The sequence below is a fragment of the Anabrus simplex genome, chromosome 1 (genome assembly GCF_040414725.1).
Source record: "Anabrus simplex isolate iqAnaSimp1 chromosome 1, ASM4041472v1, whole genome shotgun sequence".
In the NCBI taxonomy this organism is placed as follows: domain Eukaryota; kingdom Metazoa; phylum Arthropoda; class Insecta; order Orthoptera; family Tettigoniidae; genus Anabrus; species Anabrus simplex.
The window spans coordinates 558,815,954-558,828,217 of NC_090265.1; the positions used below are offsets into that span (position 1 = coordinate 558,815,954).

The following is a 12,264-nucleotide window of genomic DNA, read 5'->3' on the forward strand; positions in this document are numbered from 1 at the left end:
CGGTAAGTCCCTGTGGGACTGAAAACTACATTTTAAGGCCCTAGTACCATCCGGTTTCGAGATATTGTCATCAAACTGCCACCACTCTCAGGCGATGTGCTGGAGAGCACATGTTGACAGACTCACGAAAAAGGCCAGCATTACAACTTCCGCTTGGGCAGATTGCATAAGCATCGTCGCCATAAGACCTATCTGTGTCGGTGTGACGTAAAGCCCCTAGCAAAAAAAAAAAAAAGATTGCATAAGACGTGCAGAAAGTGCAGGATAATGTTCGCAGTACTCGCTGTCACTTCTCTCATTTCACGTAAAGCAATATGATCAGGCGTGCTTCTGTGTTCTATCAAACAGCTTTATACTGTTCATTGAATTAACTTTAATTCGTCGTACACATCTTTTTTCTAATATATATATCTGTCTTCTGTCTTTTATTTTTAATATTTTCCACCTTTTCAGATTCATTTTGGTCTCAAAGGTACAGTTGTTCTACCAAGCATTTCTAGAGCTCCTGTTACTCATAGCTGACTCTACCTAGTATTTCCTTTGTCTTTGACATATCTATCTTCTATACGTAGACAGCACAGACGAGCTTCTGTGTGCAGGTGTCTCATTTACAGCAGAATGATCAGGCATGCTTCTGCTTTCTATCATACAGCTTTATACTGCTTCATACAGCTCATTGAAGTAAATTTTATTTGTCATACACATCTTCTTCCTGTTTACCTACAGCTCCTATATATAGTAGTTCCTGTTTCTAAGTACCTCATCGTGTTGTACCTATGAAGGGAGACGGTCCTATTTTTTATTCCTTGTCTTACTTAATGTACGGCACTGACTCGTTGGCGTCTTGGTGCAGATTAGTGTCGTATAGCACATTTTGTAACAACTGGAAATGGTTGTTTCAAGGGTTTACTATGATGCCATGTGGAAACATGTATAGAACCATGGTTGAGTGTCAGGTTTACATGTCCCTTCCCATCTCATATGCCACCCACTGTGAAACTGTGGCTGCTGGTGAAATATACTCTTACTGTCTGATGGTGTATGGGGAAGGGAATGTGATAATACAGCCTGAAGAGCCTGTTGAGAGAAAGACTATATTACGTTTTAAATGCTCTAGTCCCATGATGTCATCACATTTTGAGCCAATCATACCTCAATATGTCCCTCCTCATCAACAATCACCCACTATCGCCAACCCTGGCTTATAGTGACTAAAATCAAATAGTGAATATTTAAGATAAACTTAAATATTATAACCAAGTGGTCTGCCTGTTCAATACAATATATAATTTATTATATTTAGTATATGTTTCGTCCCCTAAGGGACATCATCAGCTATAATAAATTAACATTAATATATCAGAATACAAAATAGATATTATTAAAATTGGAAAGACACATTAAAATATTGATGTATTTCAAAAGTTCCATTGTCCAATGAAAACCAAAGAGGGAACAAGCACCGTGCTGGACACATTAATACCATTAAGTTAAAAAACATAGGGAGTCTGTAAAAAAAAATTACCGAAAGGAAACCTGATGATAGGGACTAGGGAGGCTGTTGGAAAATACACGAAGAAAGGACGTGAAGTCAAAAGTTGCTAGGAGATACAATGAAAATAAACTAACGATCCCATGGAAAACAATATCTGTATCGGTATTCAAGTATGACTGCAGTACAGATTACAGTAATGACATGGTTGTTGTTGTTATTGGCTAGAAAGTCAATTGCAAGTGGTTTTATGCAAAAAATGGAAATAAGAGAGCCCCATTCTGTGTTGTAGGAATGGAAAGGTACATCTCCCTCCTATTTCAGAGCCTCCTGATCCTCTACACAACCTTCTTACTAACGATCATCCTGAGTCAGCATTTTTTGAGGAACATTAGGAAGTATAATGGATGTTTTCAAATGATGCCCTTTGGAAGTAAGGAGGTACATGAGAGAAATTTCATACCAACTTCTAAAGTTCAAGGTTAAGTTTACCACAGACTAGGAAGTTTGTTACCTTCATCACAAGAAAAATCTCATTTTTACAAATATATATTTTTGGAAATGATGAAAAAGAGTTGGAAATGCAATCCAATATCTTCCTTGTTATGAAGCCTTGGTTAATTTTACAATTTCAACAGCTTATGTGTAATCACACTCCTTCGTCATCATCATTATCTAAAGGCTTTGCCTTGTCACTGCAACCATTGATCTCTTCTCTCTGCGATCCTTTTCATCTCTCCATAACCTTGGCATCCCATCATCTCAACTACCTCTTCAATGATCTTCTTCTGTGGTTTCCCTCTGCCTTTCTTTCCCATCACCTTGCCTTCGAACAAGTTCTTTATGAAGTCATTATGCCGGAGAATGTGACCGAAAACTGACGCTTTTCTCCTTTCTATCGTTGTTATTAAATGTCTCTGGGTGTTCATTTCTCTGAACACTACTTCATTAGTTTTCTTCTCAATTCAGCTAGTTCTTGTCATCTTCCTCCATAGCCACATTTCCACTGCCTCTAGTCGTTTCACGTCCTCCTTCAAGAGAGTCCATCCTTCACAGCCATATAGCAGCACACTCCAAATGAACGTTTTGATAAACAATTTCTTTTGTTCAGTATTTAAGGATTTTTTAGTTAAGAGCTGCTTCTTCTCCTCATAAATTACACAGGGAAATTCTTCTTTTTATGTCCACAGTGCATCTGTTGTCATCGGTAATAACTGATCCTAAGTAGCCTTCGAACAAGTTCTTTATGAAGTAATTATGCCGGAGAATGTGACCGAAAACTGGCGCTTTTCTCCTTTTAATCGTTGTTATTAACCTCTTAACATACCAATTATTTACAAAATTGTGATCTTTTTTTACCTAATTTTTCTGTTGTTAAAATGGGCTATTTATTGAAAACTAATGACAGTGGTAACAATGAAAATATATTTTTAGAACTTAACAATGAAATATAAGCCACCGAAAAGTTCTTGTTTTAAAATCCTGAGTATACTCGTTATATTTTTTACGGGTTCTAAAATAAATAACTCAGCACTAAACAGATGGCAAGTAATACAACATGACACTCAATACTGTTCATATGTTTGTGGCTGTGTGAAATGCCCGAAAACAAGAATCAACAACAATGCTACATCGGGTGGGAAAGCCGCAAAAACTAACTGCCTGAGTCACCGACATCCACTACGGTTGAGTCAGAGACATCTGTTTGCAAAAGTAGGACCCTGAAGTAATAAATTCATAAATATTTGGCGGAAATATTGAGAAACAAAAAGAAACGAGTATATTCGGGCTTTTAAATTAGGTACCGATCAATGGGCGACATTCCCGAGTATACTCGGGCTTTCATGTTAAGAGGTTAAATGTCTCTGGGTGTTCATTTCTCTAAACTCTGCTTCATTAGTTTTCTTCTCAATCCAGCTAGTTCTTGTCATCTTCCTCCATAGCCACATTTCCACTGCCTCTATTAGTCGTTTCACGTCCTCCTTCAAGAGAATCCATCCTTCACAGCCATATAGCAGCACACTCCAAATGAACGTTTTGATAAACAATTTCTTTTGTTCAGTATTTAAGGATTTTTTAGTTAAGAGCTGCTTCTTCTCCTCAAAGGCTTTTTTACACAGGGAAATTTTTCTTTTTATTTCCACAGTGCATCTGTTGTCATCGGTAATAACTGATCCTAAGTAGCAGAACTTGTGCACCTGTTTTATTAAAATATTTTCAATTCTGAGCTGTGCCTCTGACTTCATTTTAGATTTGCTTACAACCATAACATTAGTTTTATTTACATTAATGTTAAGTTGGAAATCTTTTAAGATGGATGTTAATTTGTTGAGCATGATCTGCATGTTCTTCTCATTGTCAGCCAGAAGTGCAATATCGTCGGCAAATCTAATAGAGTGTACAGCTGTTCCATTTATTTTAATGCCAGGTGTTTTTGATTAAAAATTTTTCATGGCTTCTTCAATGTACAGATTAAATAGAAATGGTGATAAGGAACACCCCTGTCTTACTCCTTTCCTGATCCTCACCTTGCATACTTTATCATTACTTTCAATGTTTATTCTTTGATTGATGTAGAGATTAAGTATTGCTTTTCTGTCTTTCCAGTCCAAATGAATGTCCTTCATAATTTTGAACAGTCTTTTCCACTGAACATTGTCAAAAGCTTTTTCCAGGTCTACAAAAGCTATATATGTATTTCTGTTAAGCTCTAGTCTTCTCTCCAAGATGGTTTTAAGTGCTATAATAGCTTCTCTTGTTCCTACTCCTTTTCTGAACCCAAAGTGATCATCATCTAGATTCTGCTCAATTTTCATTTTGATTCTGTTTTTTAATATGCATGTGAATATTTTTGCTGCATGTGAAACAAGACTTAGTATTCTGTAATTGGAGCATTCTGTTGAATCTCCTTTTTTGTGCAGAAGTACTGCTTTGCTTTCTACAAAATCCGCTGGCATATCTCCGTTTTCATAGCAGTACCTGGTGATTTTGAAGAGTTCATCCTTCATCCTTTTTCCAGAGTTTTTTCCACAGTTCAGCAGGCAGTTTGTCTGGTCCAGGAGCCTTTTTCTTTTTCAGCTGTTGCAGTGCTGTTTCGAATTCACTTCTCACGATGGGAGGACCTAGTTCATCTTGTGAAACCTGGTCTTGTTTTATGATGTACTCATCTACATTGTCAATTTCTTCTCCATTATATAGATCCTCCAAATACTCTTTCCATCTCATTACCTCCTCATCTTCTATTAACAGACTTCCTTCCGTATCTTTTATTACACTGGATTTCATTTTAGCCTTCAATTGTGTTCTTTTTACTTGATTGTATGCTCTGTCAACATTTCCGATTTTCATATCATGTTCTATGCTTGTCCGTCCATCCTTGGCACTTCTGTGTAACTAAGTTTTTTAGTTTCTTATAGTTTATCATTCCTTCTGGAGTATTTTTCTGGTGTTCTTTGTTTCTTTCCTGAATGAGATTTAGTATTTCTTCGGTCATCCAGTTCTTCCTGGGTTCAAGCGTCTTTATTCCTAGCACGTCATTCCTTATATATGAGATTTTAAAGTGGCATTGTGGAATGCCTCAGAAGGTCAAGAGATTGAAGTTGTGATTCATGCAGACTGACAACCAACAGCTGAAGTCATTAAAAACTATTTAAAATAATAGTCGGGTTAAATCCAGCCTGCCAATACACTTTCTGTTAATGAACCTTATTTATTCATCATACATGTTTTGAGAACAATAATATGATAATGTAATTATAAAAAAGCTCAGTTTTAAATTAGACTTTGACAGTTGAAATGAGTTTGTATGGTTGCTGATGAAGAGAGTATTTATTGTTATTTATTTGCTGAGTAGAATTCCATCAGTATGTCCTGCTTTTTATTCTGTAGATCTTGGAGCAGCTTGTAACTTTCCATAGTCAGTAGTAGTAGAGTTATCAGTAGATCCTCTATTTGGAGCATTTCTCTCACAAGCTCGTATACCAGCCTGGATTTGGTTGTCTGCGATACACTGAGGGGTCTTTTGAGAAATCTGGCTTTTGTCTTTCCTCTCTCTTCCAATTGCTTGTAGTTAAGAAATTTCCATATTAGCTCAAGTCCATATGTCAGAATGGGTAGTACCTTCATTTGAAAAAGTGTCCTTGCTGTTCCAAACAATATGAGATTGATATGTCTAATGTCGTTTATGGCTTTTATGGTGACAGCTGTTTTTGATCTTATATGTAGTCTAAAGCTTCTTCCTGTAAACTGTAGGGTAAAGGCAAGGTATTTGGAATTATTGACAGTTTTCAGTTCCTTGCTGTTGGAGGTCACTTGGTCTGAACCTGCTGGCCTACCACTGTTTCAAAAAGTTATCATTACTGTCTTTCCCTCATTGATTGTAACTTCATTTTTCTGGGCCCAGTCACTTAATATGTCTACTGCCTTTTGCAAGTCATTTATCTGCTCTGAAGCAATTGCCATATCATCTGCATGTATGTATAATTTAGCCTATGTTGTTTCTTGGATTACCCCCTGCGGGTGGGGGACGCACATGTAGAATACACCGCGGTATCCCCTGCCTGTCTTAAGAGGCGACTAAAAGGGGCCCAAGGGGCTCTCAACTTGGGAGTGTGGATTGGCGACCACGGGGCCCTTAGCCGAGTCTTGGCATTGCTTCCACTTACTTGTGCCAGGCTCCTCACTTTCGTCTGTTCTGTCCGACCTCCCTTGGTCAACTCTTGTTCATTTTCGACCCCGACGGTATTAGAGCATTCGAGACCTAGGGAGTCTTTCATTTTCACGCCCTTCGTGGTCGTTGCCTTTCTTCGTCCGTTACTTCATCTTTCAAAGTGACGGATCCCTCCTTTCTTCTTCTTTTTCTCTCTCTTTACCCCCTGTGGGTGGGGGACGCAGCCGAATAATACGCCCATGGTATCCTCTGCCTGTCGTGAGAGGTGACTAAAAGGGGCGACCAAGGGATGATTGAATTAGAACCATGAAACTACTTTTGATTCGTACCATCACGCGGGGAACACCATGGGTTGCTTGTACTTCCGAGTAGTACCACTATATTAGGTACGAAATGGGTTTGTGATTAGTAGCAGCAAAGAGTAGATTCTCCTGTGGGTTTCCAGTACCCGTGCGTCGTACCCATGTGAGCAACACTGTGGGTCTGGGCGTTGCCTGTGAGTTGTAATATGAGCGGCACCATGGATCTGTGTTGCCTGTGATTAGTACTAACTATGTGAGGAACACCACGGGAATACCGGCACCCGTGACTAGTACACCTATGTTAGGAACCTCATCGGTTTGCGTTGGCTATGAGTGGCGCCATTGTGTGAGAAACACCATAGGTCTGCGTTACCTGTACGAAGTACAATACTTGTGAGTAGTACTATCTTGTGTGGAACACCGTGGGTCTTTGCTACTTATGATTAGTACCCCAACACGACAGATACCATGGTTCTACTTTACTCGTGACCTGTACCATTCTGAGGGGCCTTAGACCTGGATTTTGGACCCCTTTAGACATCAAGCATCCTCGATTCAGGATTATACTTTATAAGTGGTCCCTTGGTCAGTAATACTATTATTTATGTTCTTTTTTGAGTTGGATCCACTGTTTTTTTTTTTTTTTGTTTGTTTTTTTGGGGTCATGTCCATCCATTCATTCTTCCTGACATTTTCTTATTTGGGTCAGTGGATGATTTTGAACTTTTTGTTGCCATTTCGTACCATTAGGGGTCGATGACCTCAATGTTAGGCCCCTTTAAACAACAAGCATCATCATCATCATCGTTTCTTGGATTCTGTCACCCACATCATATGTGAGCACATTAAATAGGCTGCTCAGGGGATTACCTTGAAGTACTCCATTCATTTGCATTATCCAGCTTGAATTCCCAACTTCATTGTAGACTTGTATGTAATTTTCTGCTAATAGATTCGTTATGAAGTTCATTGTTCTTGTTCTACCTGTTAGCATTTCTAACTTTTTTATAAGTATGGTTCTGTTGATTAAATCAAAAGCTTTTGAGTAATCAACAAAGACTACATAAAGTTTGCCATGCGGTTTCTCCAGTGCCATTGTTACATGTTGTAGTAGATTCTCTGCCACCATGAGTGTTGATCCTTGTTTACGAAAGCCACATTGCTCTTCTGGCAGCAGCGGGTCTATAATTACATTTATCCTGGATGTCAGTATCCCTGTTAATAGCTTCAGGGCAACCGATTCCAGTGCAATTTTCCGGTATGAGTTTGGGCCATCAGTACTCCCCTTTCACTTATAAAGTAGCTTAATTGTTGATTTCTTCCATTCACTTGGTATTTGGCCAAGTTCTAAGCATCTGTTTAATAGTGCCATCCATACTGGTAATAGTTCTTCTGTAGTTTGCTTCAGATGTTCAGTCCTGGGGTCAGGAGATCTGATATATTCATTTTGTGCATACCTAGCCTTTAAGATCTCTCTTTCTGTGATGGATTCTGTCATATCTATGTCTTCTGGGGGCTGGTTTTAGGTCTTGATTCTTTTGCACAGGTTATTTTCTTGGTATGTTCTTCCCAGATTTCCATTGATATGTTTGTTTGGAAGCTTTAAGTTTTTGGTCGTAGGGCCCTATATGGGCCTGACTCTGCTTCCGTAATGACTGTTCTTTGTGTCTCTTCTATGTACTGTATGTACCTTACTGCCTCCCTGCATCTTCATCCAGCTGCTCAGCACCAAGGTCCGCCTTTGGTTCTTCAGTGGGTCTAACACAACAGGTATTCTAACAAATAGATGCAAAACAGGACTCAAAGTATACAGTTGTGAATGAGAAAGTAACAAGATGGGTTTGACTAATTTTATTCTCAAAGAAGAACATAGAAATTGAAAGGAAATCTCCATTTAAAATCACTCAAAAACAGAAAAATACCGTATAATAACCAGAATAGTGGGTCTCCTGCCCACACAACTTGATCAGTGTCTATAGATTTGGAGACATGAGATTTCTTGGTGTCACATGATATGTAGTCTGAACAGATAAGAATTATTCTTGTAGCTCTCTCTATTAAACGTGGTAACAGATAAGCAAAGTTCGCACAATACTTTCCATGGAATTAGGGACATAAAGTACACTAGCACATGTTCGTTACCGGGTGAGTTGGCCTGCGGTTAGGGTTGCGCAGCTGTGAGCTTGCATCTGGGAGAAGATAGTGGATTGAACCCCACTGTCGGCAGCCCTGAAGATAGTTTTCCGTGGTTTCCCATTTTCACACCAGGTAAATGCTGGGGCTGTACCTCACGGCCGCTTCCTTCTCACTCCTAGGTCTTTCCTGTCCAATTGTCGCCATAATACCTGTCTGTGTCGGTGCGATGTAAAGCCAATAGCAAAAAAGGAAAAGAGCATGTTTGCTACTTGCTGTACAACCAATCTGATGGGAGAGACCCGAAATGCATTGGTCAGACCCTGCTGCCTTACTGTCGTTGGCCGCTACTTAGCTGAATACCTCGAGTGGTGCAGAAACGAGAATTGGGAACTGAGAGTCGTCTGTTTCCAGGGTTTCCACGGGCTTCTAGTGTCCAAAGTCTCTCGAAGGGCTGTGGCTGTACAAGACAGTTGTAGTGGAGAGTTCAGTCCTGTCCAGGGTGTGAATTGAGCTTTGGGTTAGTGCCGATAGTGAGCGAATGTAGTTAGTGCTGCTGCTGGATGTTTAAAGCCTGAGTTAGGAAGCAGTCTGTGAAGTGTGCTGCCCTTGGAACTGAGGGTTCCTTCTGTGTGTCTGTCGCTGTGAAGTAGTGTCTCTTGGGTCGGCTGCTGCGAGTGAACGTCATGTTTTGGTGCAGCATGGAAGAGATCACTGGGTATCCGCATGGTACAGTGAACAAAGTTCTACTGTAAGTACAGACAGCATATGTCTTACCGAGCTGTGAGACTGTCGTGCACGGACTTGGAACTTAGGACTGTGATAATGGCAGCGTAAGTAACTGTAAATGTGAGTGAAGGAAGACTCAGTATGAACTAGTACGATTAAACATCGAGAACAGTAAGAGAGGGCGCAAAGTGTATAATTGTATGTTCTGTACTGTGAGTGTAAATTGTGATTCCGGTGTGCCTGTTGGTAGTTGTGTAAGTAGCTATTTGTTGTTAGTAAATTTTGGAAGTTTAATGCTACCAGTTTTTGTGTTTATTTATCTGCCCCACTGTCACATCATCATCATCATCATCATATGCAGTTTCCAGCTGTTGGCCAAGTCTGCTTGGAACATTAGCCTCTCCATCTCCTCTTGCCTTCCCACCACTTCTTCCTCATCACTCTTGCCCAGTCCTCTCCTCTTGTCTGTACAGAACCTTCCACTCCTTTTATCCACCTGTCTCTTGGTCTTTCCCTCTGTCGTTTTCCTGTTATCTCCATTTCATACATCCTCCTCGGTATCCTTTCCTCTGTCATTCTTTTCACGTGTCCATACCATCTAAGTCTAAATGCTTCTATCCTGTTCTGTAGTGGCTCTTCGTTTACTATATCTCTATCCTTCTCGTTTCTCATCTTATCCATTCTTGTCACTCCTATCCTGCTTCAAAGAAATTTCATTTCACTTGTCTGTATTCTAGTTTTGGCTCTCTGCCTCATTACCCAAGTTTCTGCCACATACATAAGAATAGGTACATACTACGTCCTGCACGTCCTGTATATCACTCTTTTGCTTCTCTGAGGGACATCCTTGCTCCAAACCAGGCTTCTAATACTTTTCAGGAATGCTCCTGCTCGTCTTCCATGCTCAATTATTTCCTTATCATTTCTTCCACTTTCCTCTCTGATATTTCCCAGGTACTTGAAACTCTCTACCTTCTTAAGCTGTTCCCCTCCAAGCATTATCCCTCTCATAGGTCTCTCCTCCTTTCTAGTTGTGATCACTATCTTGCTCTTTTTGGCATTAAATTTCATTCCATGTTTTTTCACCTCCTCTTCCCATGCATCTAACTGTCCCTGGATATCCTCTTCCTTTTCTCCCCAGACTAACAAATCATCTGTAACATCACTTTCATTTTTCCTTCCCCAATTTTCCTGGCCACTTTTGTCATTAGCTCATCCATTACTACAATAGTAACAATAGTAAATGGGATGAAAAGTCAGTTTGTGTGTTCTACCAAGAGGAAAAGCCCTCTAATTTTAATTGCTGTGTTCATGGTGTGAAAGTACCTAATGGGGATCACTGTTCATACCTAGTATACCTAGGTGTTATTATACGGGAAGATCTTCATTGGGTTCATCACATAAACTAGATTGTAAATAAAGATTACAGATCTGTTCATATGGATATGAGGGTTATTAGTGGTTGCAGTAATGATGTAAAGGAGAGAGCATATAAGTCACTTGTAAGACCACAGAGTATGGTTCCAGTGTATGGGACCCTCAACATGGTTACTTGATTCGAGAACTGGAAAAATCCAAAGAAAAACGGCACGGTTTGTTGTGGGTGATTTTTGACAAAAGAGTAGTGTTGCAAACTTTGGGCTGGAAAGAGGGATAATGAGATGAGCTTTTGACTAAGCAGTATATTCCAAGCTGTCATTGGAGAAATGGTATGGAATGACATTTGTAGATGAATAAGCTTGAGTGGAGTTTTAAAAATCAGGAGAGATAATAATAATAATAAAGTTGTAATTAAAGAGGAGAAATTGGGGAAAATATTATTTTATAGAAAGTGAAGATAGGTATTGGAATAATTTACCAGTGAATTTCTGACTCGTTTAAAATTATTTAAGAAAATACTATTTAAACAACTGATAGGGAATTTGCCACCTCGGCAACTGCCTTAAATGCAGATCAATGTTTAATGGTGATAATTTGATTAGACCATGAAAATAATGTATACCAACTTTTGGAAGGATTGGAAATTTATAGGTTCTAGCCAGATTTTTCAAGAATGTTTGTTTTTCTCAGCCTCATATGGTCCCTTAGTTATGTGAATATTTTCTACTCTTCTCAGGGTTTAGTGATCGATGGACAAAATCATCTTCAGCACATCCTTACCATTTCTACAGCAACCTTGGAGGCTCCAGTCAGAAATATTGAAATAAGGAGGTAATTTTTCTCATTGAAATAAATAATAATTAAAAATACAAAGCAGCCAATGGAGAGAGAAGGAGCGAGTGTTCTCGTATGAAATATACAAACAGTTTTATAATGTGATTGTTGCAGCTGCTGAATAGTCTTGATTAAAATTTGAGCTCTTGACCCATAATCACATAAAGTACAGTAATAATAAAAACAGATTCTTAATTCTATTTTATTTATTGTATGGCTTTTAGTGCTGGGAGGGTTCAAGGACATGTTCAGCTCACAGTGGCATATACTGAGGGCTACCAAGGCTATCATTGAAGCCCAAATCTCAATTGAGAATGATGGAAGTATAAAGCACATTATAATGTAAGCATCTGACACATTGTTCCATTTACAAAACTTGAAAGCACTGAGAAAAAACGTTGCATGTATTTCTGAGAGCAAGGCATTGGGGAGAGGGATTGCAGCCCATACTTTCGTCCCTCTCCCCTTGACTCGCCTCGCGTGGCTTACTGTTGTATATCGTACAGGAGCAGAATCCGGGGATATAGGCGTGCTAGGCTTCGGTCCGTCAGATCACCACTGCTATCAACCATGCGCTACTCACTGTATACACTTCCTCACATACTTCTGACTTAATTATATAGATAACAGAGTGCTGGTATTTAACTACCATTTACTTCTACATCCTTGAAGGAAGACAGTGCAGGGCTGCTGTTATAGGAGTAATATAGGTTTCTTTTTATTGA

The 12,264-nt window shown here is 39.3% G+C and overlaps 1 long non-coding RNA gene across 1 annotated transcript in view; it reads left to right on the top strand.

Moving 5' to 3' along the window:
* The window catches only part of LOC136869583 (uncharacterized), a 52,039-nt gene that overhangs the window by 17,011 nt on the left and 22,764 nt on the right, over positions 1-12,264 (top strand). The window contains exon 3 of the long non-coding RNA XR_010859753.2: positions 11,442-11,536. This is a non-coding gene — a long non-coding RNA (uncharacterized lncRNA). The remainder of the gene's footprint in view (positions 1-11,441; positions 11,537-12,264) is intronic.